The sequence below is a fragment of the Acinonyx jubatus genome, chromosome D4 (assembly GCF_027475565.1).
Source record: "Acinonyx jubatus isolate Ajub_Pintada_27869175 chromosome D4, VMU_Ajub_asm_v1.0, whole genome shotgun sequence".
Classification (NCBI taxonomy): Eukaryota; Metazoa; Chordata; class Mammalia; order Carnivora; family Felidae; genus Acinonyx; species Acinonyx jubatus.
This window is the reverse complement of record NC_069391.1, coordinates 53,952,271-53,977,876: the sequence shown is the minus strand read 5'-3', so window position 1 is coordinate 53,977,876 and position 25,606 is coordinate 53,952,271. Positions and strand designations below refer to the sequence as shown.

Here is a 25,606-nt window from a genome sequence, read left to right as displayed (position 1 = left end):
AGGAACAAAATCTCTCTTTGATTCTCAGGAACTGGGGTGCCCCGGAACAGGTCTCCCCTGTTTCAGTGCCTGAGCGCCTGCACTTCCTATGACCCTGTCTCTCCACTTTTCCATTGTTGTTGTTCAGATAAAGGTAAACGCTGGGGGAGCTTCAGCGGTGCTTCAGTTCAGTCCGCCTGGGCAGCAAGTTCCTTTTGACTTTACCCAGAGTGCGGCTGTGCTTCTGGCGGTGCCAGGGGTGGGTCTGGTCTCACTACAGCTAGCCCCGCACCCCACACAGAACTCTCAGCCTCTGGACCTGCCTGGGGCTGGCTCTGGCTGGGTCTGGGGCCTCTCTTTTGAAATGCACCCCTCTGCCAAGCAAGGACATCTCCTTGGAAATGATCATGGGGCCAACTGCACCCAAGGAATAGCCCAAACCTTCCCTCCCCAGCTCCTACCTAAGTTGCTGGCTTTACGTAGTGTTCATGAATTTTTGTTTCCTAACTTCAATTCTGAATGATCTTCAGAACTATTGAGCTGTCTACCCTAGAGGCCAGCTTCTCCTAGGAAGGGAAGGGTTTGTGCCCGATGAGTCCAAGCTTGAGAGGCTGGCCTCTGCACAACTGTGGCTGCATTGTAGAGGGGGCCTCAGGCATTTTGGGTGCTGGACTTCTTCCCACTGTTTTCCGATTCAATTGGACGGTGCCTAGTAACTTTATAGAGAAGGAAACTGAGGCACAGAGGAGGGACTGGGCTTACCAAGGGCATACGGTGAACTGAGAGCAGAGTCTGCACCAGACCCCAGGTTTCCTGATTTGAAGTCCGTTTGCCCCAGTTTTGAGGCTGGTGTAGCTAACAAGACACTACTGTTCAGGAAACATCCACTGTGTGCCAGACCACTTATTGTGCCAGACGCTTTACATAGGTTGTCATTACAGTAACCCTAAAGAGCATTATTAGCCCCAATAAAAATTTGTAAAAATTATAAGAGTAACATATGCATAAATCAAAATATTTCAAATAATCCAAAAGGGCATAAACTGAAAGTAAGTCTCTTCCTCTGCCCCCTCTTCCAGAATAATGCTGATATTTTTCATTCCTTTAGTGGCTCTGTCCTTATCTAATAGACGTCACCATTACCTTCCGAGTGAGGAGGGGGAGTGTCCCAATCAGGATAACCAGCTGTGGCTACCTGTCTCAGACCCAGCACCACCATGACTGTCTACCTTAGGGAAGGCGAGGAGTGGGGAGAGACAAGGAGCGAGGCCACAGATAAGAAGGCTCAAGTCAGAGTTCATGTCACCCCTTCCTCTCCTCTCCACCTGCACCTGCTAATGCTACAGTTTTCCGGGAGCTGAGACCATAAGCTCTCTCGGTGCAGGTAACCTGATGGCCATTTGTGAGGGCTGCATTCTTTCCAGGCCTCAGTGCAAATGGACAAACAGCTTTCCTTGTGTCCCTGTCACCTAGCTGCTGTCACCCCAGTGCTGCCTGCAGCCTGTGCTAGCTCTGTCTGGGACTGGGGCAAGCTTCTTCAGCTTCAGATTTCCCTGCCTGTTGCTCGGGGTTGTTGGGAGGCTCAAATGAGAGACGGGGTGACAGGGGGTGGGAGGGGGTGAGGACGGGGGTGGGGGTGGACTGTAAACTTGAAATCTCTTTATGTAAATAGAGTCGCTGCTTTTCAAAGGTCTGGTTAAGACCCTGTGGCCCTTCAGTTCAAGATGGTGAATGTTCAGGGTTGTTTGCAAAAGGGTGTGCTTGGGGGATATGGGGATTTGCCTTTGGGTGTTGTGCATATAGGAGCAGGTAGAGAAGTACATCTTAAAGTGGAAGGGGATGTTCATTTTTCCATGAAACATGGGAACACTGAGTCTTTGGGATCAGGGGCTGCGGTGAATATGAAGATTTCCCTCTGCGGGAGAACACAGAGAGCCAAGTTGGTGAGGGCAGAAGGAGGCACTTCCCGGCTTGGGGGGCACAGTGGGTGGGTAAGAAGCATGGCTGAAGGGATAATTCAGCCTGTCCCTTTGGGTAGATGTCCCCCACCAAAGGCTGATGTTAGACATTCAGGAGCAGAGAGGGTGAACGCTGGTATAAGCTTCCCAGAACCGATCATTTCATTGTTTGCAACTATTTTTGTGAGTGGAAAGGAGAGGGATTTTAGAGGATGCGTGTGATAATTCTTTCAGGAAAAGCTAGTCCTGTCCTCGAGAGTTCCTCATTCTGGAAGAATTGCTAGAAAATCCTGAATTGGTGGCGGAGGGCAGCGGGGAGGGGGCTCCAAGTGAGAGCAAGTGACGGGCCCTGGCCGTGGGCTCCTCCAGAAGAGGAGCAGCTGGGGAGGGGCTGGTGTCTCTGAAAAGCACTTCTAGAAACATGCACAAGACCCTGCAGCATGCACAGATCTGAGATGGTACAGAGGGAGAGTGTGAGCGTCCAGGAGGAAGAAAAAAAACGGTTTTAAGATGAATGAGGGGGGTTGGGGAGTGGGCTGGTTCCAGAGAGAAACCGTGAAAGGAGGGAAAGTCAGATTTTTTTTTTTTTTTTTTTTTTTTTTTTGAGGCCCAGCCAGACTTCAGACTTCAGAGAGCCTGCCTTCAATGCCTGTGTCAGGACAAAGGAGGCTGCGCCCCCTGGTGTCAGACTGGCAGTCAGCACCGCTCGCTGCGGCAGAAACCTAAGGGTGGGGAAACCAGGGTCCAGCCAGAAAAGTCCACGGGTCAGTCAGATGCCTTTTCTTCTGTTTGCTAAGGGAGTGGGAGTTGAAATAGCCTTTGCTTTCTCAGATCTGGGGTCTAAATCGAGACTGTTTCAGAGAAGGAGGATTTTTGTTGTTTTACGTGCAAGTTAAGTCAACAGGACAGTACCTGTTTCAAAGTAGCCTGGTGGGGTAGGAACTCCACTGACCGGAGAGAAAAGACGTGCATTTGAGGAAGAGTGTGGTCTGGGGCGAGTCATTAAATATTTCAGAGCCTCCCTTTCCTTGGCTTAGAACCAAAGGGTTAGACTAAGATGGCTTTTAAAGTTTTTCTCAAGCTCTATCCAATATTGGGATTTATTCATCGCCACACTATTATTCTCCGAGAACCTCGAAATTTGGACCTCATTATTTTTATTTTTCTTATGGGCAGGCAGGTACAAATGTTTCAGCATGAGCTCCCTGATTCTGAGCAAAGGTGTTTGTGTCCCCTTTTCTTTTAAAATGGCAAAATATGCCTCTTTTCAGCACGGAAGCCATCCCTTCACCCTTTATGGAGCCTCCTGCAAAAAGCAACAGAGTGAGGTCTCCAGTCTCTGCTCTGCTTCTTTTAAAACTAAAGTAGGAAAGTGTCGTGCTGGAAATTATGCCACTGAGTGTTACATGTGGTAGGTGTGAATATATGCTTCAACAGTTCCAGGCATGAGACCAAAAACGTCCCCAGAATTAGCAGAGTTTTCAGCTATAATCTGGCTAACATTTCTACGAATAGGTACAAAGACCAATTTGAGAGTATGTTCTCTCTAAGGGGCTGTCTGGTTGGGATTCCACTGGAATTTAAGGCCATCCCTTGGACGGTCAGGTGATTTTAGCGGGATCAGGCCCCGGAAAAATGCGGTAGGGGCTCAGAGTCCGCTCTCCTAAAACCCGCAAGTCGAATCACTGCGATGATCAGTCATTTGTACCTCATGGCGATTGACTTCGTCCTTCTACACCGCACTTGAACTCTTATCTCTACCTAGTGGCTACCTTTGCTTTTTGGTTTTAAGCCACGGATCACAGGCCTGCGGGGAGGATCACTTGGGTAGTCTTGCGGACGTGGAGGGTGCGCGAGGCCATTGTCCTGTACCCCACAGGGTCACTACTCCATACACTACACGAGAGGACCGGTTCCTCCGTACGGGAGAGGGGATCAGGAGGAAGAGAAGCAGTACAACCAGATGAGCCATGGCAAGGGTTGGGGGCCAGAGACTCGGAGCACGGTGCCTCTCTGAAGTGAACAGCTGCATTGTGGGCCGCGTCGACCTCCAAAGTTCATAGGTTGAAGGCCTAGCCGCCGGGACTGCGGGCTACGACTGCATGTGGACATAGGGCCTTTAAAGATGCTTTTAAGTGAAAAGGAGGCCGTTAGGGCAGCTCTAACCGTTGTGACCGGGGAAGTCCTCGTAAGAAGAGGAGATTAGGACAACAGCCAGGTGCTGTGGGAAGACCACACGAAGACACGCCAAGAAGGCGGCCGCCAGGGACGGCCAAGGGCTTGGTGGGCAAGCCAAGGGACGGCGCCTTAGAAAAAAGGGACTCTACTGACACCTTGTTCTCAGACTTCTGGCCCCCAGACTTGCAAGGAAATAAATTCCTGTCTTCTACGCCACTCAGTCTATGGTACTTTGTCACGGTGGCCCTAGCAAATGACTCTAGGTCGTAACCTGGCGCCCGCCAATCTTGTGGATCCATTCAGGGATGCAGCCCGGAGTCACCGATGTTTTTAGTTTTTAAGAGAGGTTAAGAATCTTTTGCTTTTGAAACGTTGGGAGCAGGGTGCATTTCATGAACACGCAACCGGTGTGGTCATGCGGCACCCCACGCTTGGCCCAGGAAGGGCCAGGTGCTCTGGCTGAATGTTCTGCTATGGCCATGTGGAAATTCGTGGATTTGAAGAAGGGCCTGCATTTTTGTGTTGCACGGGGCGCAACAAACCACGTAGTTAGTCCTTGTTGACAGCTAACACAAACTTAAAATACAGTGCTGGTTAAGAGTATGAGGGCCGAAACAAAATAGGTCCGAGGCTGGATGTAGCGTGGGACACTGGTAAGAACTTTGTGTCACCAGTTGGATACAGAGAATCCTTCCAGTCTCTGGGGCACCTGGGCGGCTCACTCGGTGACCCTTGATGTTGGCTCAAGTCATGATTCATGGGATCGAGCCCCATGTCGGGCTCTGTGCCGACAATGTGGAGCCTTCGTGGGATTCTCTCTCTCCCTCTCTCTCTGCCCTTCCCCCCCTGCTCATGTGCTCTCTTTCTCTCTAAAATAAATAAACATTAGGGGCGCCTGGGCGGCTCAGTCGGTTAAGCATCTGACTTTGGCTCAGGTCATGATCTCATGGTTTGTGAGTTCGAGCCCCACGTCGGGCTCTGTGCTGACAGCTCTGCTCTCTGCCCCTCCCCCCGATTGTGCTCTGTCTCTCTCTCTCTCTCTCTGTCTCTCAAAAATAAATAAATATTAAAAAAATTTTAATAAATGACCCCAAAAAAATTCCTCCCATTTCTCTGAGAACCCCTGGGGAAGAATTTATGGGACCCAGAGATTTTCTGGGGGTGGGAGGAAAGGCACAGATATTCTGCAGGTTTGATTCCCTGGGATTCTGCATGAGCTAGTGTGGCCCTAAGATTCCGCCCCCCCCCGCCCCAGGGATGGGCAGTGAGAACTTCACAATAGGAATACTTTGATGAAAGGCCCAACATAAGGAGCTAAATGTTTGGTTTGGGGGAGGGGGCTGGGTTGGGCCCTGCGTACGGGTGATGCTGGAAGCTTTTCCAGAGTCATCCATCCAGGCACTGGAGTTGGGCTTTGGAAACCGCGTATGCTTGTTCCCCAGTATGAACAGTAGGACTCTGAGGGGCAGTGCAGCCTAATGTCAAGGCAGCATGGAGACACGGCGGTGGGAGAGGACTGGCTAGACTCCAGCTTCCTGCCTGTGGTGTGTGAACAGGATTCTCGCTTTGGAGCCAGTCAGCCCCAGGATTCTTGAGGGGTTCTCTGTTGGGCGAGCTGCAAGAGAGAACCCTGGCCTGTTTTAAGGCCGACCCGAGCACTTAATTGGAAGTAAATAATAGACTTCCATTTCATGGTGCGTGCCATAGTAGTTGATTCTAATTTGGAAGGGGCAAGCTGTGCCCCTGATGAAAGGAATGTAGTCATCAGGGCTAGAGTCATGGGGATATTATGGGGATATTACGGGGAGATCCTGTGTTTAAGGATATGCACTGATTTATAGAAGCTCACTGAAAATATTATAGTGGAATGTTTGGTCAGGAGGTCTGCTTTTTTGGTTCTATTTCTGCCCAGTATTGGCGAACGGGTGAGTGTAAATTTTAAAAGAAGTAATTTCTTATGCACATTTGTGCAAACTCCCTAAGGGGAATCAGTGAAAGACTGTTTGAGACACTGGATTTCTTGGAAGAAAGTTGCTACATAAATTAGTGTAGAGCTTTTTTTTTTTTTCCATGGCAGGTTTGCAGGACCCTCTGAAGAACCCTCCCATCATGGAAGGGAGAAAATGAAACTCTCTACCAGCGTCTATTAGGGAAGCTAAATTTCTCTCTTTCCGGCAAGTTTCCCAAACCTCATGACTCTCATTTCCAGACCAAAGAGTAAGGTTTTATTTTTATTATTCTTTATACTTGGCATATGGAGGAGAGTCCCACAATGGGGCAGGCCAGACTTAGGTACCCCAGGGGGAATTCAGACACACCTACACAGTGCACCCCAAGCCAGCTCCTCCTTTCTCCTGACAGACAGTGCCCTCCTTCTCCCTGAAGTGTATGAACAGGACTCCCCCTCAGAGCTGAGCCAGACCCTGGATTCTCAAGGGGTTGGGTGAGTGGCCCAATATTTAAGATGATTGAAATTCTATGTGTGGTGTTTCTGATTTAATTCCTGAATGACAGTTCCCTTAAACATGTGGGAAATAAGAAACCTCACTAAAAATTTCAATCTAAAAGACGATTCGGAGAAATGAAACTACGTCCACATAAAAGCTTGTGTTTTAAAACAAGTTTTAAATGAATGTTGACAACAGCATTATTCACAATGGCCAAAAAGGGGAGACAATCCGAATGTCCATCAACTAATGAATGGGTGAACAAAAATGTGGTACATTCACACAATGGAATACTATTTGGCAATGAAAAGGTATGGAGTATTGTTACATGCTACACTGATGAACCTTAAAACATGCTAAGTGAAAGAAGCCAGTCACAAAGGCACCCATATCGTATGATTTCATTTGTGTGAAATTCCTAGAGTAGACAAATCTACAGACACGGAAAATAGATTAGTGATTGCCGAGGGCTGGGGGTCAGAGTGCAGGCATTGAAAGATGACAGCACAGTAGGACAGGGTTTCTTTTTGAGGCTAGGAAAATGTTCCACAATTAATTCATTGTGGTGGAGAATGAACAACTCTGAAGATGTATCAAAAAACACTGAATTCTGGGACGCCTGGGTGGCTCAGTCGGTTAAGCGTCCGACTTCAGCCAGGTCACGATCTCGCGGTCCGTGAGTTCGAGCCCCGCGTCAGGCTCTGGGCTGATGGCTCAGAGCCTGGAGCCTGTTTCCGATTCTGTGTCTCCCTCTCTCTCTGCCCCTCCCCCGTTCATGCTCTGTCTCTCTGTGTCCCAAAAATAAATAAACGTTGGGAAAAAAAAAAAAAGCGTCTAACTTCGACTCAGGTCATGATCTCACAGTTCGTGGGTTGAGCGTCGTGTCGGGCTCTGAGCTGACAGCTCAGAGCCTGGAGCCTGCTTCGGATTCTCAGTCTCCCTTTTTCTGCCCCTCCCTTGCTCGTGCTCTCTCTCTCTCTCTCTCTCTCTCTCTCAAAAATAAACATTAAAAAGAAAAACACTGAATTTTGCATTTTGAATGGATGAATTCCATCATGTGCAAATTATATCTCAATAAAATTGTTAAAATTGTTGAAAAGAAACGATACTTGTAAAAAGACCATTGGTTTATGTCTCTTTTTCTGAAGCTGATTCCCTTGGGACGCAGGTAGACAGGCTGAAAACCGGATTTTATGAGCTGAGGAAGATGACAATGTGAAAAATGGCGATTTTCCCTTAGGCAGAGACCGGATTTGCAGATCCTTTTCTACCCACAATGCTTGTGCCTGCAGCTGCTTTGAACTTTGCTGAAAAGATTTTTCTTAGCTTGAAATCATTAAAATATGTTTAAATGGCACTGAAGTGGCTTTATTGTTTTATCTATTCCTTTCCCTCCCTTTAAGTAATAGCACCCCAATATCCTCTTAAGGAACCACCCACCTCGTTTTCAGTTCATGTGGTTTGAATATTGCTGACCCTACGCCTTAGGCTCTATGAGTCAGGCCTGACCAATCAGCACATTTCATCCAGTGGTGTGTCAGAGCTGGCTCATCCCAGCTTATTCGAACCAACTGGTAAATTTTTAGGAACTTTGTGAGCCAGTTGCTAAATATGATCACTATTAAAATTTTAAGTACATAAACTTATAATTAAATACATTATACTTAAAATGGAGTTATTAGGCACTCAAAACTCATCGCCTCCTAATTATTTGAATACATTCTACTATTACCTGTTCTCCTGAGGTTACTTACATCTATCAGATCTGCATGATTTAAGTGCACCCCTGTGTGTCTCTTTTCAACCCCATGTTCAGTGACTTCCTGTCAGCAGCTTGGCCTTGGCCATGGGCAGTGTTTATACACCACAACTATGTAAATGCTGTATATCAGGGCTTCTTCTTTCCTGTCAAGGAGAGTGTCAATCATCTGCCAGCTGTAGTGGCTTAAATAGTGCCCCCCCCCCCAAAAAAAAGATGTTTGTGTCCAAATCGGGGTAGTTGTGAATATAACTTTGTTTGGGAAAGGGATCTTTGCAACTGTGTTTAAGAGAAGCGTCTTGAGCTGACAGCATCCTGGATTATCCCAGGATCTCTAAATACAATCACACGTGTCCTTATAAGAAGAGGCAGGGGAGTTCGACACACACACAGATAATACAAGGAGGCAATGAGACCAGAGAGATTGACTGAAGGAGTGCAGCCATAAACCAAGGGATGCCTGCAGCTGCTAGAATCTGGAAGAGGCATGAAACAGAATCTCCCCTGGAACCTCTAGAGGGAGCACAGCCTCGCTGACACCTTGACTTTGGAGGGTTTAGCCTCCAGAAATATGCAAGAATAAATTTCTGTTTTGAAGCCACCCAGTTTGTGATAATTTGTGATGGCAGCCACAGAAAACTAGCCTACTGGCACCCACTGGGGTACTATCGTACGACCAGGGATGGGCATGTTACCCCAGTTAGGACAATGGGAGGTCAGCTCCGTGAAAGAAACCATCTCCTTCTTACTAGGGGTTGCCAAATGGTGCCATTTTTGCCACCATATTTGCCTAAGAATGAAAACAGCACAGAAAGTTGTCAAGTAGACATCTGGAGAGAGAGAGAGAGCGATCCCAGAACAATGTTGTTTGAGAAGCTGGACCTAGTCTACTACTGGAATTCTCTATTGCACGAACGCATTAATTTCTTTTCTTTTTAAACCAAGTTCCTGACCGATATACACATGTGAATTTTAGGGAACATTTGAAAGTGTTCTTTTGCACGGACAGGGTTGTAAATACACACGGTTGCTATCATTTGATCAGTTATTACTGAAATCAGGCATAACTAACAAAGACAATCAGGGAAACATATAACAAACAGTGAACAATCTGAGATCTACCTGAATTCGATCGTGTTCATTTGTTCCACAAACACTTACTGAGCCCAACCATGTTTAAAGTGTTCTACTCAGGGCACATATCCATACATTTAACAGCTTACAACTTATTTGCCAGTAAGGAGTTTAGGACAGCTCACATTACTGAGGTCACCAGCAGTATTAACTTTTCATGACATAGCCCATATTTTTCTGGACAGTACTAAATTCATATAATTTCCTTATTTTTCCTAAAGAGAATTTGTTTAATGTACAATGAAAATATTCTAACTTCTTTACGAGATTTCATTTAAGTACATTCACAAATCATAAAAAAAAAAAAAAAACTTTTGGCAAATTGAATATTTTAAGTTGGGAATTATTCTTCTGGTGATTTTCAATGACACTGTGCCTTTGCTAATTTTGTACTTCTCCAGAATTTTTATTCTCCATTATCTTAGTAATTTGTTAGCATGGATAGGCACATTTCTGAACGGAGGGTGTCACAGGAAATCCCAGAGATAGACATACTGTATTGAATATTTTTAAAATAAAAGGAAAATCTTTTTACACCCAGAATGTCTACCTTTATTTTTTTTAGTTCAGGAGATTTAAAATTAATTCTGCCCCCATAATTCTATTTTTTTCTCATACCTTTCAAATAGCTTTTTTTTTTTTTTATGAGCACATTCTTCATGTTGGATGAATTCCCAGCCAACTTTTTAAATCTAATTAAACTCACCTAAGTTTAACTCAGATAGCATTTGCGGTTAATTTCTTAATGGTTGATAAACTGGAAACCTATCTTTGGGACTTACTAAAAAAAAAAAAAAGAGGTTCCTGAAGGTTGCTTATTGCTAAAAGAGCCCATTGCTAATAATGATGTCACAAACATCAATAAACTAATGCCCATTTGTCTGGACTTAAAATAGAATAAACTTTCAAATGCAAATATCCAGGGGCACCTGGGTGGCTCAGACTTCAGACTTCAGCTCAGTTCATGATCTCACAGTTTGTGGGTTGGAGCCCCATGTTGGGCTCAGTGCTGACAGCTCGGAGCCTGGAGACTACTTTGTATTCTATGTCTCCCTCTTTCTTTGCCCCTCCCCAGCTCATGCTGTCTCTCTCTCTCTTTCTCTCTCTCAAAAATAAGTAAACATTAAAAAAATGCAAATATCCAAATATTATATTATTCTTTTACACTTTATATTTGCTTATAGCTTTGCTTATCAAAGAAAGAATTGTTCTCAGTATTTTCAAGGCAAAAGTAACAACAACAACAACAAACAAACAAACAAATCCATAAACAAACACATAAGGAACAAGCAAGCAAACACACACACAAGCACACACACGTGAGGCATAGGGAATAAGAGATTTCACTAGGACATACAGCAGACATTAATGAAGCAACAATAATTCAAGTCTACTCTCCTTCCAGTCTGGAACAATCCTGTTTGCTATGAAAAAGTAGCCACCAAAATCTTTTGGGAGATTAGCATCATTATCAATACGGATTTCAAGGAAAACGTGAACAACATAAAAACTTAGCTTTCAGATTCCCCATTTTTATAGCCCCATAAAATCTAAAATAAAAATTGGGAGCACACCCAGTTTATCAAAGAAAGGTCAACAACAGACTCAAAATAAAAGTTTAGGAAGTCACTTTCTATTAACAAAAGCAGCTTTTAAATATTACTTTTTCTTGATAATTCTGGCTGAGAAGAACCCAAGCAAGTTAGCTTTTATCCCTAAGGCCAAAAAGAAACTCACCACCAAAGTGGAAATACAAGGCACCGGAAAAAATCAGTGATTTGTTCCCTGATGGCAACTTTATGCCAGAGACACAAGAGTTTCTTTACACGAACTTGTTTTCTTCATGTGGAAAACACTGATAGAAATCTAGGTGAATGGATATAATTAAGTAGTTGTGTGGCTCCAACTCTAAAATGCTTTTTTTTTTTTTTTCTTTCCATCAAACACCTCAGCGTTTGCCCAGTAACGAGACGAGAGGAACAGCCTTCTAAGAGTGAAGCCCTCAAGACGTTTCCAAGCTGCCTGGACAAAGGCTTGGAATGACTACAATAGTGAACCATCCTGCCTTGGACCTGAATCTAGATCGATGACCTAATACGTCTTTTCCAACTCTGACTGCCATGGTTTTATGAGCATCAAGGACTGGGCATCTGCCATTGTCAACAAGTAAGGCCTCTCCAGAGCTTGAACATCCACAGAAACTCAAGTACCCCCCTCCCCCCCGAAAAGCACAGATCGCCCAGTCTCCCAGGGCTCTGCGTGCTACCTCTAGCTTTCACGTGTGACACAGAAACTCCTCTTTGGCAGGATTCATTCTTAAATAAAGAAAGTGTGTCCGTTACTCTCCCCTGTTATCTTGGTTTAAGAACTCTGAGTCAGAGCAGACCTCTGAGAAACTAATTAAGCTTAGCTTAAGGGCCTCTCTTTTTCAGGGGCCCTTCCAAAGGGCTGTACCTAATTTTGTATTTGTAATTTTGCATTCTTTTTAAAGTTATTTCTTTATTTATTTTTGAGGGAGAGCGCAAGTGGGGGAGGGGCAGAGAGAGAGAGAGAGAGAGAGAGAGAGAGAGAATCCCAAGCAGGTTCCGCGATGCCAGTGCAGGCCTGGACTTGGGGCTGGAACCCACCAACCTCGAGATCAGGACCTGAGCGGAAGTCAGAGGCTTAACCAACTGCGTCACTCAGGCACCCTGGTCACTTTGCATTCTTTTTAATAAAAAGTCCCCTTCGTGGTATAAACTATAGCCTTCCCGCCCCATCCCAGGCGATAGGGATCTACCCTTGAGCTAGGTAAATTGCACCAAATCTTAGTTTGACAAAAGTGTAAAAATTAAACACAAACTCCCCTTCACGTTTTATGATGTCCCCCCCCCCCACCCCCCTTCTGGCAAGTCATGGTTAAAGAGGAGACCTCTTGGAGTCTCCGGTCCTCAGCTGTCCTCTCAACCACAGCTTTGGCTCAAAAACTGGCTGCGTTTTAAATTTATGCTCCTTAGCTCCTCATTAAAAGAACACGCCATTGTGGGCTAATTATTACAATAGCTTGTAGACTCTAAAGGCCAGAAGAATTTCCACGAGTGGCCTCCCTTTGGTTACGCAGCATCCCTGTTCCAATTTCAGCTAAGTTGTGTTTTCCAGTAAAGTTAATGGATGTGGACTAGGCTTCTATACTTTGCTAACAGGGCTCTCAAGGGACCAAGCTACAGAAACATTTATCTTTTCTGATCACAAAAGTAATGGCATATCTATATAAATATATATACACACATACATAAGTAACTTGAAACATTCTAATAATGCATAGCTTTGAAAGTGAAAATCTTCCATAATCCCACACAGCTGAGAAAACCCGTTAACATTTTTTTTTGAAGGCATATATTAAAATTTCATTTATTATTTTACCAAAAAATGGGATTATACTTCAACTTTGAAGCATGCTATTTTCCACCTAGCACTATGTCTTAGACATCCTTCCATGCCACTCTGTAAAAAAGTGATCTTTTTAATCTTCTTTTTTGATGGCTCCGTGGTTTTGTACTCTATGGCCAGACCATGCAATCCTTAACCAATTGCCTGTTAACGACATTTCGGTTCTTTCCAGTTTTCCCTGTAACAAATATTCTTGCAAACATCATTTTACACTTACATCTTTGAGCGGTTGTAGGGGTGTTTCTCTATGATGAATTCCCAGAAGGTGAATTATTACGGGGTCAAAGGTTATGAGCATTTCATTTTTAATAGCTATTGCCAAATTGCCCTCCAATAATTTTATACCGATTTACGCCTTCAACCACGCTGTAAGAAGGAGCCTGTTCCCCTCCCCACCCCCACCCCCCGCCCTTAGCAACACAAAAACCATGCAATTTAGGGATGTCTGATGTGAGTTAGGAGTTAAGAGGTTCAGTCTGGGGAGTGTTTTGCCTTTGTGAAAAGCTAACAAAGACATCAAAAGTCTCCCCCTTTCCTTGATGAACCCCCGGCTCTGAGTGAGCCAGTACCCAGACATCTAGTTAACATGAGAGGTCCAAATTCTAACACCTAATGCTTGCATCTAGCTGATTTTTGGGGGGGATGATTTGTCGCTGAATGTATAAGCAAATGTGCTAGCTATAAAATACTTAGTAACCTAATTATTAGAGAAATATAAATCGGTCTTGACTTTCACACTACTGTCTTAATGTGCACGACACATTTAATGTTAGAGCATCAGTATGTTTCCATCTGCAAAATGCCTTGATTTCACCTTTTCGTTGATTGGTGCGCAGTAATTTGGAAAAACCTATTCTTTAAAGACATGCAAAAAGTGGCTTTGAGTCAGCCTATTAAAGAGGAGCAAGGTTTGCCAACATCCAGTCTTCAGGAATTCATTTTGAGGCTTACTACAGTTTACATCTCCAGAATTAGGATCGCTGGGCGTTAGATGGAAAAAACTTTAGGGGTTATCTAGTCAAAAGACTGAAACTCTATTCCACAAAGCCTTGGGGCTGCTTCAGGGAGACAGAAGACGTTGGTGGAAGAGGAAGTCAGCCTGCCATTAAAGGTTCATGGTATTGCAATCCTAATTCCACCACAAGAGCGCTGCTCTGATCTGCTTCCTATGGTGGGTAACATATTATGTTATATGGAGCAAGTTGATCTCTTATTTTTCTCTCCTGTTAAGACAGACATGATGACAGGGCTTATTGAAGAGTAGTGGAGTTTTGGGGCTCAGTTGGTTAAGCGTCCACCTTTGGCTCAAGTCACAATCTCCTGGTTTGTGAGTTCCAGCCCCGTGTGGGGCTCTGTGCTGAGCTCAGGGCCTAGAGCCTGCTTCAGAGTCTGTATCTCCCTCTCTCTCTGCTCCTCCCCTGCTCTCATGCTCTGTCTCCCTCTTTCTCTCAAAAAAAAAAAAATAAATAAATAAATAATAATAATAATTAATTAATTAAAAAAAGAAGAGTCGAGAAGGTTTGTTTGTTTTTTCTTTCTTTTTAAGTAGGCCTCAGGCCCCATGTGGAGCCTGATATGGGGCTGAAACTGAAGGCCCTGAGATCAAGACCTGAGCTGAGATCCAGAGCTGAACGTTTAACCGACTGAGCCACCCAGGTGCCCCAAGAGTAGTGACGGTTAAATTAAGTAATACTATACACTTACAGTGCTTAGCTTTGTGCCCTAAACATGCCAAGGAACCAAAAAGTGTTTGCTAATTTATTATTTAAGGTTGTCCTTTGAAAAGGGATTTTGTTGCTTAAAGATACATTTCAAAACCACCCATTTACTTTTACATCTATAAAACAAGGTGATTATTCCGGATGGAGTGGCTTTAGATTTTATTTATTTCCCGCTTTCCAATCCAGTGATCTTACTCACAGATTCCAGTGCACTTTGATGGAGAATGCTGGGGGGCTCTGAGTGTAACTGGCCTCCCACACACCAGGTGGCGCCACCTGCCATCCAGCTGGCCAAGACCACGGCTTGTCTATCTGCCTTGCTCTTGATTTAGGAAAGGAACATGACCTTGGGGAGAAAAGTGTCCCTTGCCCTGTGGGAGAAGTTGCCCACGGGTTCACCCCGAGAACTAAACATGAAAGTTGGAAAATACTAGAAACATTACCTAGGTGCTATCTCTTCTGTGATTATGAGGACAACTGAAAGGAGTTCAGAAGTGGACACTTCAGCCTTCTACAAGGAGCTGAATTTTCTATTCTTGGCCAGACACTTTCAAAAGGAAGAATTCACACAACAAACATACACCCTTATCAATCCTTTTCTTAGGAAAGCTTGGCTTGGTGGAGGGGAAGTTTTCAAGTTTGCCTAATGAATCACAGACGTGAGGCAGGAAGGGGAGAGCTTCAAGCATTTTCCTCTTTGAGAGGTCTAACGGGAGACCAAACATCAGGGAGTGAGGAGCAGAACTTCTAAGCCATGTATCTTTTCTACCCCAGAACTCCTTCCAGTGCCAGTCGCTGCTGCTGCTTGAGAGCCAGACGTGGGCTTGGGGAGGGGCTTCTCTGTGTCAGGGCCATTCAGGGTCTGTGGCAGACTTAGGAACAAGTAGACGTAAAAGCTGTAGAATTAAGAGTTGAAAACAGCATTTAATGAAACCCCTCCCTCCAGACGCTCGTGATCAAAGTCTATCCTTGCACTAAGACAATTGATCTACAGTTGCATCCATAAAATTTTGGCAACACTCTGTCCTCATTGCTTTCAACAGAGGCTTTAGACCTCTGAGGCTGGGCATTGTCCCAGAATTGAGAGCCAGTTGCATTACGCATACCAGAAGATACACCACCACAGCCGAGGCCCGTGCAACCACTTTCTTTTAACCTCGCGTCTGTGAAAAATTACTTTCCAAAAAAATAAGTGAAACCCGATGTCTTCTCCGGGTGGTTATTCTTGCGCCTATGAAGTCAATAAAACTCTCCAGATTTATTAGACAGCCCTGCTGCGGAAGACAAGACCACTTCCTATTCCCTCCCAGAAATGTGTGCCTTTCCTTTCTGCAACCTTCTGACCAGATTTTAATTTTGTTCATTTCTTGGATTATTTATTTATTTTTATTTTTCAGAAAACTGGTTCGAACCCTCTAGGACAAGTGGCTTGGTCTGTGCTAAAATCCCGATTTCTGGCCTCCAAGAGTGATAACATGACCACATTTTGCTCCTCTAGCTTTTCCTCTTTGCTTTCCATTTTAGATAGGCCCTCTTCTTCACATCAGAAGGAGCAGAGTTGGGGGGCACCTGGGTGGCTCAGTCGGTTAAGCGCCTGACTCTTGATTGTGGCTCAGGTCATGATCTCATGGTTCGTGAGTTTGAGCCTCACCTTGAGCTCTCTCCCTCTCTCTCTCTCTCTCTGCCTCTCCTCTGCTTGCTTGAGCTCTCTCTCTCTCTCCAAATAAATAAACTTAAAAAAAAAAAAAAAGTAGCAGAGTTTGGCTCTCTTTTTCCACCATGCTAAGCATGAAATGTAGTACCTACCAACAAGTTATACTCCTGTGAGAGCCTACTAACCATGGGTTGATGATGATGATAAATGACAGTTGTATTCAATTCTATTTAATACAACAGTATTTATTGAGCTCCTCCTATACATGCTAGGGCTTTCCTGGGTATAAAGATGTAAAGATACAGAGGAAGATGTGCATTCTTTCAGGGGGGAAATTAACATGTTAACGAGTAAAAGTCATCCAGTGTGACAGATTCCATAATAAACAGAATGCTGTGGGATACAAAACCTGGAACCTGGAAAGGAAATGAAAGGCTTCTCAAAGGGAATGACTCTGTGTTGATTCAAAAATTTTTTTACATGTTTATTTATTTTTGAGAGAGAGAGAGAGAGAGCGCCAGCTAGAGAGGGGTGGGGGGGGGGCGGGGGGAGAGAGAATCCTTAGCAGGCTCTGCATGGACAGTGCAGAGTGAGATGTGGGGCTCGAACCCATGAGCCATAAGATCATGTCCTCAGCCAAGGTGAGATGCTTAACCGACTGAGCCACCCAGGCACTCAGACTCTGCATTTACTGGTGAGTAGGAATTCAGCAGATGAACTTGGGGAAGGGCATCTCAAGCAGAGGAACTGGCAAATTCAGAGAATCAGAGGTGTGAAACAGCAGGGCCTATTTGGGACCTAAGAAGTTCTGTGCATTGAGAATGAAGGCTGAAATGTTGTATGTAGGCAACCTGTGTTCTTACATGAATGTGGGCATATTTGTTTGGTGATGGGGAGCTACTGGATGGGTTAAAGACTTGGGGCAACTGTGGTAGCATGACCAAGGAGGTAGGGGCCAAGTAGCCAAGTGCTATACCGAGAAGAAATGAAGACAGCCTAAACTGGACCAGTGTGGCTGAAACGGAGAGGAAGATTCAGAGTGAGAGCAGAGAGAAAGACATGAACAGGGAGTAGAGTGGTAAAAACGGTCACTCCAGAATGACTTCTAAGCAGTTTTATTCCACTATTTAAGAGTGTAAATTACCTCTGAAATGCTTTTATTTATTTTTATTTTTTATGAGAAAGAAAGAGTGAGAGAATGTGTGCACCAGTGGGGGAGGGGCAGAGAGAGAGAAAATCCTAAGCAGTCTCCATGCTAAGTGGGGCTTGAACTCACAAACCATGGCATCATGACCTGAGCCGAAATCAAGAGTCAGACACTTAACCGACTGAGCCAGCCGGGTTCATTTTTTATTTATTTTCTTTTTAATGTTTATTTATTTTTGAGAGGGAGACAGAGCATGAGTTGGGGGGGGGGCGGGGGTAGAGAGAGGGAGACACAGAATCCGAAGCAGGCTCCAGACTCTGAGCTGTCAGCACAGAGCCGGACGCGGGGCTCGAACTCACAGACCATGAGATCATGTCCTGAGCTGAAGTCGAACGCCCAACCGACTGAGCCACCCAGGTGCCGCCTCCCCAGACGCTTTTCACTGTAAGTTATTGAGTCACTAATTCTTTTTCCCTGCCCATTTCCGGAAAAGATTTAAGGTAGGAAAGCTATTCTGTAGCTAGAGCCAGGGCCATCCTATATGACTGTGTGACGTGTTGAAGAGCATTTGTAGGACACCATCCCTGGTTCAGTCAATTCTGAATACCATTAAAAGAAATTTACACCCGCGCTATCTTGGCTAGTTTCAGTTCTGATTAAACTCATGTGAATACGCCGTATATCGCAACTTAACTGGCACTTCCTTGGACAATAACTTCTAGCTTATTTGCTCATCTTTTGGGGCATTGAGAGAGAAGGTGTGCTTACCTACATCACCCATCTGACAAACGAAAGAAGTGCAACGTTTTGGGAGTCCGATAACTCTTGGTTTGTTCCCCCGTGAACTGAGCAAGGTGGCTAAGCTTAGTCTGTACACATTGCATAATGAAACATCATTAATATCTACCTCATAGTTTGGGGATAAGAATTAAGAGAAAGCGCTTGGCACCTAGGAAGTGACAGGTTCATAGTCCTCTCTACGTGTCAGGCACCGTGCTGACTGCCTGACGGTAGTGTCTCCTTGCAATCATCTAGTTTTACAAAGAAGATAATTTAAGCTCTTTTTTTTAAATTTGAGGGCAGGATTTATTTACCATTATATCCCAGTCCCCAGAATAGGATCTGCCCCAAAGCACAGAAGTGTCTTGCTAAGAAGGATTCAATAACAACTTATTCAAAGTCAAACATCTAGTAAATAAGATGATCAGGATGCAGATCTGTGTCTGCATGATTCTAAGCCCAGTGCACCTTTAATGACCTCCCAAGTTTTTTTTTTTTTTCTTGTTTCCCCTCAAAGAAAATGACACGGAAGCTAGTCAAAGTGCTGCTTTGTGCTTTCTCTTACTACTAGTTTTCAAATCATTTAATTATCATAAATGGGGGATTCTCAGTATAAGCCATTTCCATCTGTATCACTTAAAGATCATTTTCAGAGTATTTTTTTTAAAGTAGGGCATAGGGCTTGAACTCACAACCCTGAGACCAAGACCTGAGCTCATAATCAAGAGTCAGACACTCCACCAACTGAGCCACCCAGACGCCCCCTGAGTATTTCTACATGGGTCAAGCTCTTGTCTGATAATCTTCCTTCATGAGTCCCAGTTCCAGTTTTTAATGCTTTCTTGGTGAGGTTCACCTACCAGACGCGTCCATTTTTTTTTTTAACTCATAAAACTTTATTGAGTGTTTAAAACGTCATGTGAGATCAGAGTCTTCTGAAGGCACTTCAGCTGTAACATCTCCAAGTGCAAACTCAGCAACTAGCCCCCATCTCCTCTTCTCCCCACTCCCCTCTCCAAAACACCTGCTTCCCCTTAGATCCTGAGAGGTGGCATTTTCATCCACCCACATGTTAAAGACTTTGGAGTCCATGGTTACTCTTCCCGTTTTCCTTCTCCAACTGGTCGCCAAGCTTTATTGTTTCTACCCCAGTAAAGGTTTTCACATCTGGCTTTTCCTTTTCATCTCAGCTGCTACTTTCTCAATTGGTCCTTCACCATGGTTTGAATGGAGACTTTGGACAGCTTCCCACTTGACCTTCTTACCTTCAGTCCCTCATGAGCCTTTTGAAGGCAAGATTCTCTTCCTATAGCACAGAGCAGATCAGGCGCTCTTCTGGTCTAACACCATTGGTGGGGCTCGCCTCACCTTCCATGCAAGAGGCTATGCTCCCTACGATGTACTAATATGTTTAAACCGAGCCCTGTCAGATTTTCCTGCCACTGTCCTCATGTGTCCTTGGCTTCAGCTATACTGCACCACTCACTATTCCCCAAACACCCATCACACTATAGGACCTCGTGCCTCTCTTCCAGCTCTGTCTTCTGCCCATAATGACCTTCTCCCCCTTTTTGCCCTTAAAAATTCCTGCTCATTCCATAAGGCTCAATTGGATGTCACATCTGGGATGAGGCCCTCTCCACCTCCCCCCCCCCAACTCAAGAAAAATCAATGGCCTCTCCTTTGTATTCATCATAGCACTTCCAACACTTTTATTTTAAAAGTTTATTTAGTCTTTATGTATTCACGGTCCATGGAGTCTCAAGGTCAAGGGCTACTTAATTCATTGCTAAAACCCCAACACGAGGATAGTTCAGTCTTTTTTTTTTTTCTATTTAAGGAAAAAGAGCACAGGGGCTTTTTGAAAATTAAGTGAATAATGGGGCACCTGGGTGGCTCGGTTGTTTGAGCCTCCAAATCTCGGTTTTGGCCCAGGTCATGATCTCACAGTTCATGAGTTCGAGCCCTGCAGGGATTCTCTCCCTCTCTCCCTTTCTCTGCCCCTCCCCCTCTCACACTCTCTTTCAAAATAAATAAACCTTAACAAATTAAAAAAAAAAAAAAAGAAAATTGAGTGAATAGCATTGTAAGTGGTAAAAGGAATAAATCATGTAGTAGGTGGGGTAATATCAGATGTTTGGGAATTTTGGTCTAGCCCATAGTAGGTTCTGAATAAATGTGAGTTACTCCACACACAAATCTATTTTTTTGAGGTTCTCTATTGTTTTTTTTTTTCTTTTCTCTTTTTACTGTTTACAATTTTAATTCCAGTCTTGATAACATACAGTGTGCTATTAGTTTCAGGCGCAGGATTTAGGGATGCAGCCCTCCTCTGCATTACTCAGTGCTCCTCATGATCAGTGTATGAACAAATCTATTTCACAAGTACTCGACTTCACCATAGGCACACATCTGTTTAGTCACAAAGGTAAAGAATGGCTCTGAAAAGAGAAGCTTGGTCTCAGGATGATATGAAACTAGAAATCCATGGAAAATGGATGACCCCTAAGAATGGAGCTTCTTCAGACTCGGATGCTTTCTTCCCCTGCTATGGGTAACCCTCACCACAAGGTGCGTTCAGACCCTGCTTGGACTTCTGTCAATGTCCTTGTTTAAAAAGTGATTTCCGGGGCGCCTGGGTGGCTCAGTCGGTTAAGCGGCCGACTTCGGCTCAGGTCACGATCTCGCGGTCCGTGAGTTCGAGCCCCGCATCGGGCTCTGTGCTGACAGCTCAGAGCCTGGAGCCTGTTTCAGATTCTGTGTCTCCCTCTCTCTCTGCCCCTCCCCTGTTCATGCTCTGTCTCTCCCTGTCTCAAAAATAAATAAAATGTTAAAAAAAAATAAAAATAAAAAGTGATTTCCAAGCAGCCAGAGGACCAACCCTTTCTCACCGTGCTACGGGGCTGTTCTCTCAGGAACTCGTGTCATCTGTTCCATCGTCATATGTCAGCTTTGGAGAGGAGTTTTCACGTTTTTGTTGTGGGAGAAAACACTAACGTGAAGAACTTTCACACTAACTACATCTCAGCTCCTACTTAATAGGTTCTGTAGTTTACAAATCTCTCTTGAAGGGTATTTGATGGTGTTTTAAGGAAGTCAGATCTCACTGGATGGAAAGTCAGGGGCCGTAGGTGCTAGTTCTGACCCTGCCACGAGATCCCTTGAGTTACCTGTCTAAGTCACTTCAGCATTAGTCCTCTTTTCTGTCTCAGGGATGGAAAAGGTTGCAAATTTGGAGCACCTAGTACAGCTCTGGACCACAGAAGCACACTGTTCACCCCTTACAGTGTTTGAATGAGGTGACCATTTAATTGGGAGATTTTATATCAGGACACAGGGTTTTATTTTCCCTTGAGAAATCAGCAGATCTGGTCACACGGGTCAGGTCCCACATTTCTACCCAGTTATAGTAGCTGCCCTCTTTAAAAAAATTTTTTTTAATGTTTTTTTATTTATTTTTGAGGCAGAGAGAGACAGAGCATGAACGGGGGAGGGGCAGAGAGAGAGGGAGACACAGCATTGGAAGCAGGCTCCAGGCTCTGAGCCATCAGCCCAGAGCCTGACGCGGGGCTCGAACTCACGGGCCGTGAGATCGTGACCTGAGCCGAAGTCGGCCGCTTAACCGACTGAGCCACCCAGGCGCCCCAGTAGCTGCCCTCTTTAACAGAGCATGGGCTTACCAGGGCCCTAAAGACCTTCTCGTTTTCGGCTGCCCTTTCGTCTGCCTTATGCAGTTGCTACTTGTCATTGTACTGGTACTCAAGGGTGATGTTAAAAATACTTCGCTACGAAGGCCTGGGGACTGACCTATCAGAATGGATACCTCTGTGCTAGAACAACATCCTGCGCGTGCCTTGCTCTCCCCAGCTGCTGGGTCATAGGGAGAGCTGCGAGTTCCTAGAGAAAAAGCAGGTGCCCAGAGGTGGGCCTCACTCTGTGGGCTGAGAGCAGCTTCTACATGTCAGTTGGTAAGGACAAGGCTAACCTCAGGGGTATACCACCTGAGCATAAGCCTTGCTTCAACTATAGTTTTCTCAGGGTAGACAGATCTATTCCTGCACCCCTGTCCCTCGTGGAAAACGGGAAAATGAAGGAAAGCTGTAGAGCAAAGGCCGAATGATTGCTCTTGTTCTTGATTGCTTTGCTCTTTTACCCACTGGACGCTATGGCATCTGAGTTTGATTTCCTGGTCCTAACCAGTCTATAAACTCTTTTCCAGCCTAAGCAGAAGGAGCCTCTAATTTTATCCATTTCATAAATGGAGTGAAAATTTTGCAAACCGTCTTGAAGAATTTTGCAAATCATTGTACAGAATTTATAGAAGGTCTAAAACACCGTTAGAAATAATAAATCGCCCATAAATTATCTCCATTTTATTATTGGGCTTTTCAATTTTAAAAGCACTCTGAGGTTCTTTTTTTTTTTTTTTCTTTTTTAATTTAGCCATGGCTATTTTTCAAATGGAATTAATGACCAAAAGCTAGCCTCATTCTCTAATTACAGTAAGAGACACTAGACAGGAGTTGTTCCAGACACTGACCCATCTTGGCTCAGGGAGAGGCTCTGGGCAGTTTTACTATGTGCTGCCTTAGTACCTGGGGCCAGGAAACATCTGTTATAACATGCAGTCCAGCGGGTGCTCCGCTTAATTATAAAATGGCATTGCAGTGTCCCTTTGAGTTGGCTGGCCTTAGCTTCTAACGCTCTCCTATCAAGCAAAATGAAATTCTTGATATTCTGTTAACTGAGTATCCAACCCAAGTGTTGAAATGCTCTGAGGAGAGTGAAAAAAGTTAAACCTTTGCCCTTTGGAAAGGTGTGGGGAAAGACAAAACAAAGAAACGCTTCCTACAAGTAATCGAGAAGCTTAGCTATGACTGGGTGTCGCTTATATAGGGACTGGGGGAGCGGATTCGGGAATGACTCACACTTCTAGAATGAACTGTTTATATAGCACTTCCTCCTCTTCGCTCCAGGGATCCTGTTTGGAAGGTCGGGGACAAGGACAATTGAGAAGCGAAGAGAAAACTGGAGAAGAGTGGAGGAATACTTGGAACACCAAAAGGCTCGTTCACCTTGAATCAGAGGACACGTTTCTGTAATGAGTTCATGCAATCAGTTATGGCCCAGGACTTAGGATTTATTCTTGGAACACACACATTTGGGAATTCTTCATAATGCTGTGAATCTCTTATTAACTATTATGAGAACTTACCTTCCCCAATCCTCATATGCTAATGGGAAAAGAGAGCTTATTGTCCGTACTGTCTGCCTAGGAATATCCTTTGTCTCGTACCTTGTTGTAATCACTTCCAGACCGGTGGTATATTTATGATTTACATAATGTTACAGAGGAAGAAGTCTTAAGGATTTTTTTTCTCTAAATCTTTGTGAATTATTATTTTAGACTCATTGCCAGATTTTTTTTTTTTAAGGGGGAAGTTGATGAACTTTTAAACATGTCATTACATTCCGAAATAGCAACTCTTTGTTCTTTCAAAGTTTTTTTGGTGGGGATTTAAAGAGCTGTGTGTGTGTGTGTGTGTGTGCGTGTGTGTTTAGAAACAGGTTGAGAAGGAAATGGGTAAAAGAGAACTCTTGAGGTTCGCTGATGAAGTTAAATACAGATTTTGTGTTTCCAGTAGAACAAAAGTTAGCAGATTTGGGGCATCTTACCTAACACGTGGGATAGGTTTTGGAAGGGTGGCTCTCCATTCATTTCCAATCATGTTTCAGTAATTAGGGGTAGCAACCGAAGGGTTAAGCCTTAAAGCAAGGAAATATCTCTAAGTCAGAAAACAAAGGGAAACTTGCATATTTCTGGAGATGACATCGGATAGGCCTGTGAATTTCAAGCAATTATGTGATATTATGATTCCCACTGAGTATGCATTAGTTGGAATACTGTTCTTTTTCTTTCTCCGTGTCCCGGGGTTGTACACTGAAGAGCCCTGTTCAACTTTGCATGTCAGAATTTTGAAGGAAAAATTATAGTAAAATATGTTTAAAACAGTGGGGCCTTATGTGAGCGAACACAACATTTTCCAAGGCTTTCAAAACTCCTTTTGTTAAAAATATGCTTTTTATTTTGGGTCTTTTTTTTTCTTTCTTTCTTTAATTTTTTTTTTTCTTTTACTCAAGCTTTTACTTCCCCTCCTTCCTGGAGGAAAGAAGAAAGAAGTTTCAAAGGATATACATAACACAGCCTGCATCTTAGGGACTGGGGACTTGCAGTGGGTTTGTTCTAAATGAGACACCCCACATGGAAAATAAACACGTGAGAAAAGTTCATCTGTGTACGTAACTTCAGTTCCAACAACTATGATGACAGTCACAGTGTCTGAGTAAATGTCCCCTAGAGTCATCTGATGAGCAATATGATTATTAATTGAGGTTTCTGGGAGTTGAAAGATGGTTATTCTCAAAGAGTAGGAATTTTTAGCTGGAGTGCGAGGAACTAAAGATTCAGCCCCTGGGTTGTTCTAGAAGATAAAATGCCTTTTGAAAATTGAATTAATTTAAAACAAGACAAAACCAAAAGCAGGCATAATGAAATGCAAAGATTAGGAATGATGATGAATGAATATCAAGTTCATTTTATTCCATGATATTCTTTCTTGCAAAGAAGAGAAGTAATTTGTTTGATCAGCTCAGAATTTTATTTCGCTGTCAATGACAGGCAATTAACATCAATGGCTTAAACTTATAAAGGTTATTTTTTTTATATATTTACTTATATTTAAGGCGGGGGAGGGGCAGAGAGAGGGAGACAGAGGATCCTAAGCCAGCTCTGTGCTGACAGCAAGGAGCCCGATGCGGGGCTTGAGCTCACTAACTGTGAAAGCCTGACTTGGGCCGAAGTCGGATGCCTAACCAACGGAGTCACCCAAGTGCCCCTAAGGGTTATTTTTAGCATAAAAGAAATCCTATCCCTGGCTATCTGGGGCTCAGGTTGTGTCTTGTCAGTCATCAGGGACTCAGGCTCTTTCTAGATCTCTGTTCTTCCATTCTTATGGCATGATGTCACTCTCCAAGCATGAAAGAGGAAAAGGGAAGGCAAAAGGGACACCCCTCCTAGCTTAGTTAACTCCCTGGAAGGAGCTTCCCTTGAAGTGCCTCAAAGAATTTTCACTTATAATTCATCAGCCCGACCTTTGTCACATGGCCACACCTAGCTGCCGAGGAGCTTGAAAAATGTGGTCTTTTAGGAGGCAAAAATCACTGTCCCAAATGAAATCAGGGTTCTCTTACCAGTAATAAGGAAAGCTCAGGTTTTGGGTAGGAAATTAGAAGTCTCTGTCCTACTCATATAAAACCTCCATAATGCCAGTATATATTGTCCGAGGCGGATGGGTTGCTTCCGGTGGAATTATGCAATATTTAAGGCACTAGTTTAGGAACACAGTTTTGCATTGCATTG

The 25,606-nt window shown here is 44.1% G+C and overlaps 2 protein-coding genes across 6 annotated transcripts in view; one reads left to right on the top strand and one right to left on the bottom strand.

Moving 5' to 3' along the window:
* LOC106976837 (translation initiation factor IF-2-like) overlaps positions 1 to 11,796 on the top strand; it is a 47,591-nt gene extending 35,795 nt beyond the window's left edge. The window contains exon 4 of the mRNA XM_053204262.1: positions 11,408 to 11,796. The gene's annotated coding sequence lies outside the window, so the exon portion shown is untranslated. The remainder of the gene's footprint in view (positions 1 to 11,407) is intronic.
* Positions 1 to 25,606, bottom strand: part of NFIB (nuclear factor I B) — a 318,792-nt gene that overhangs the window by 273,349 nt on the left and 19,837 nt on the right. The window lies entirely within an intron of this gene.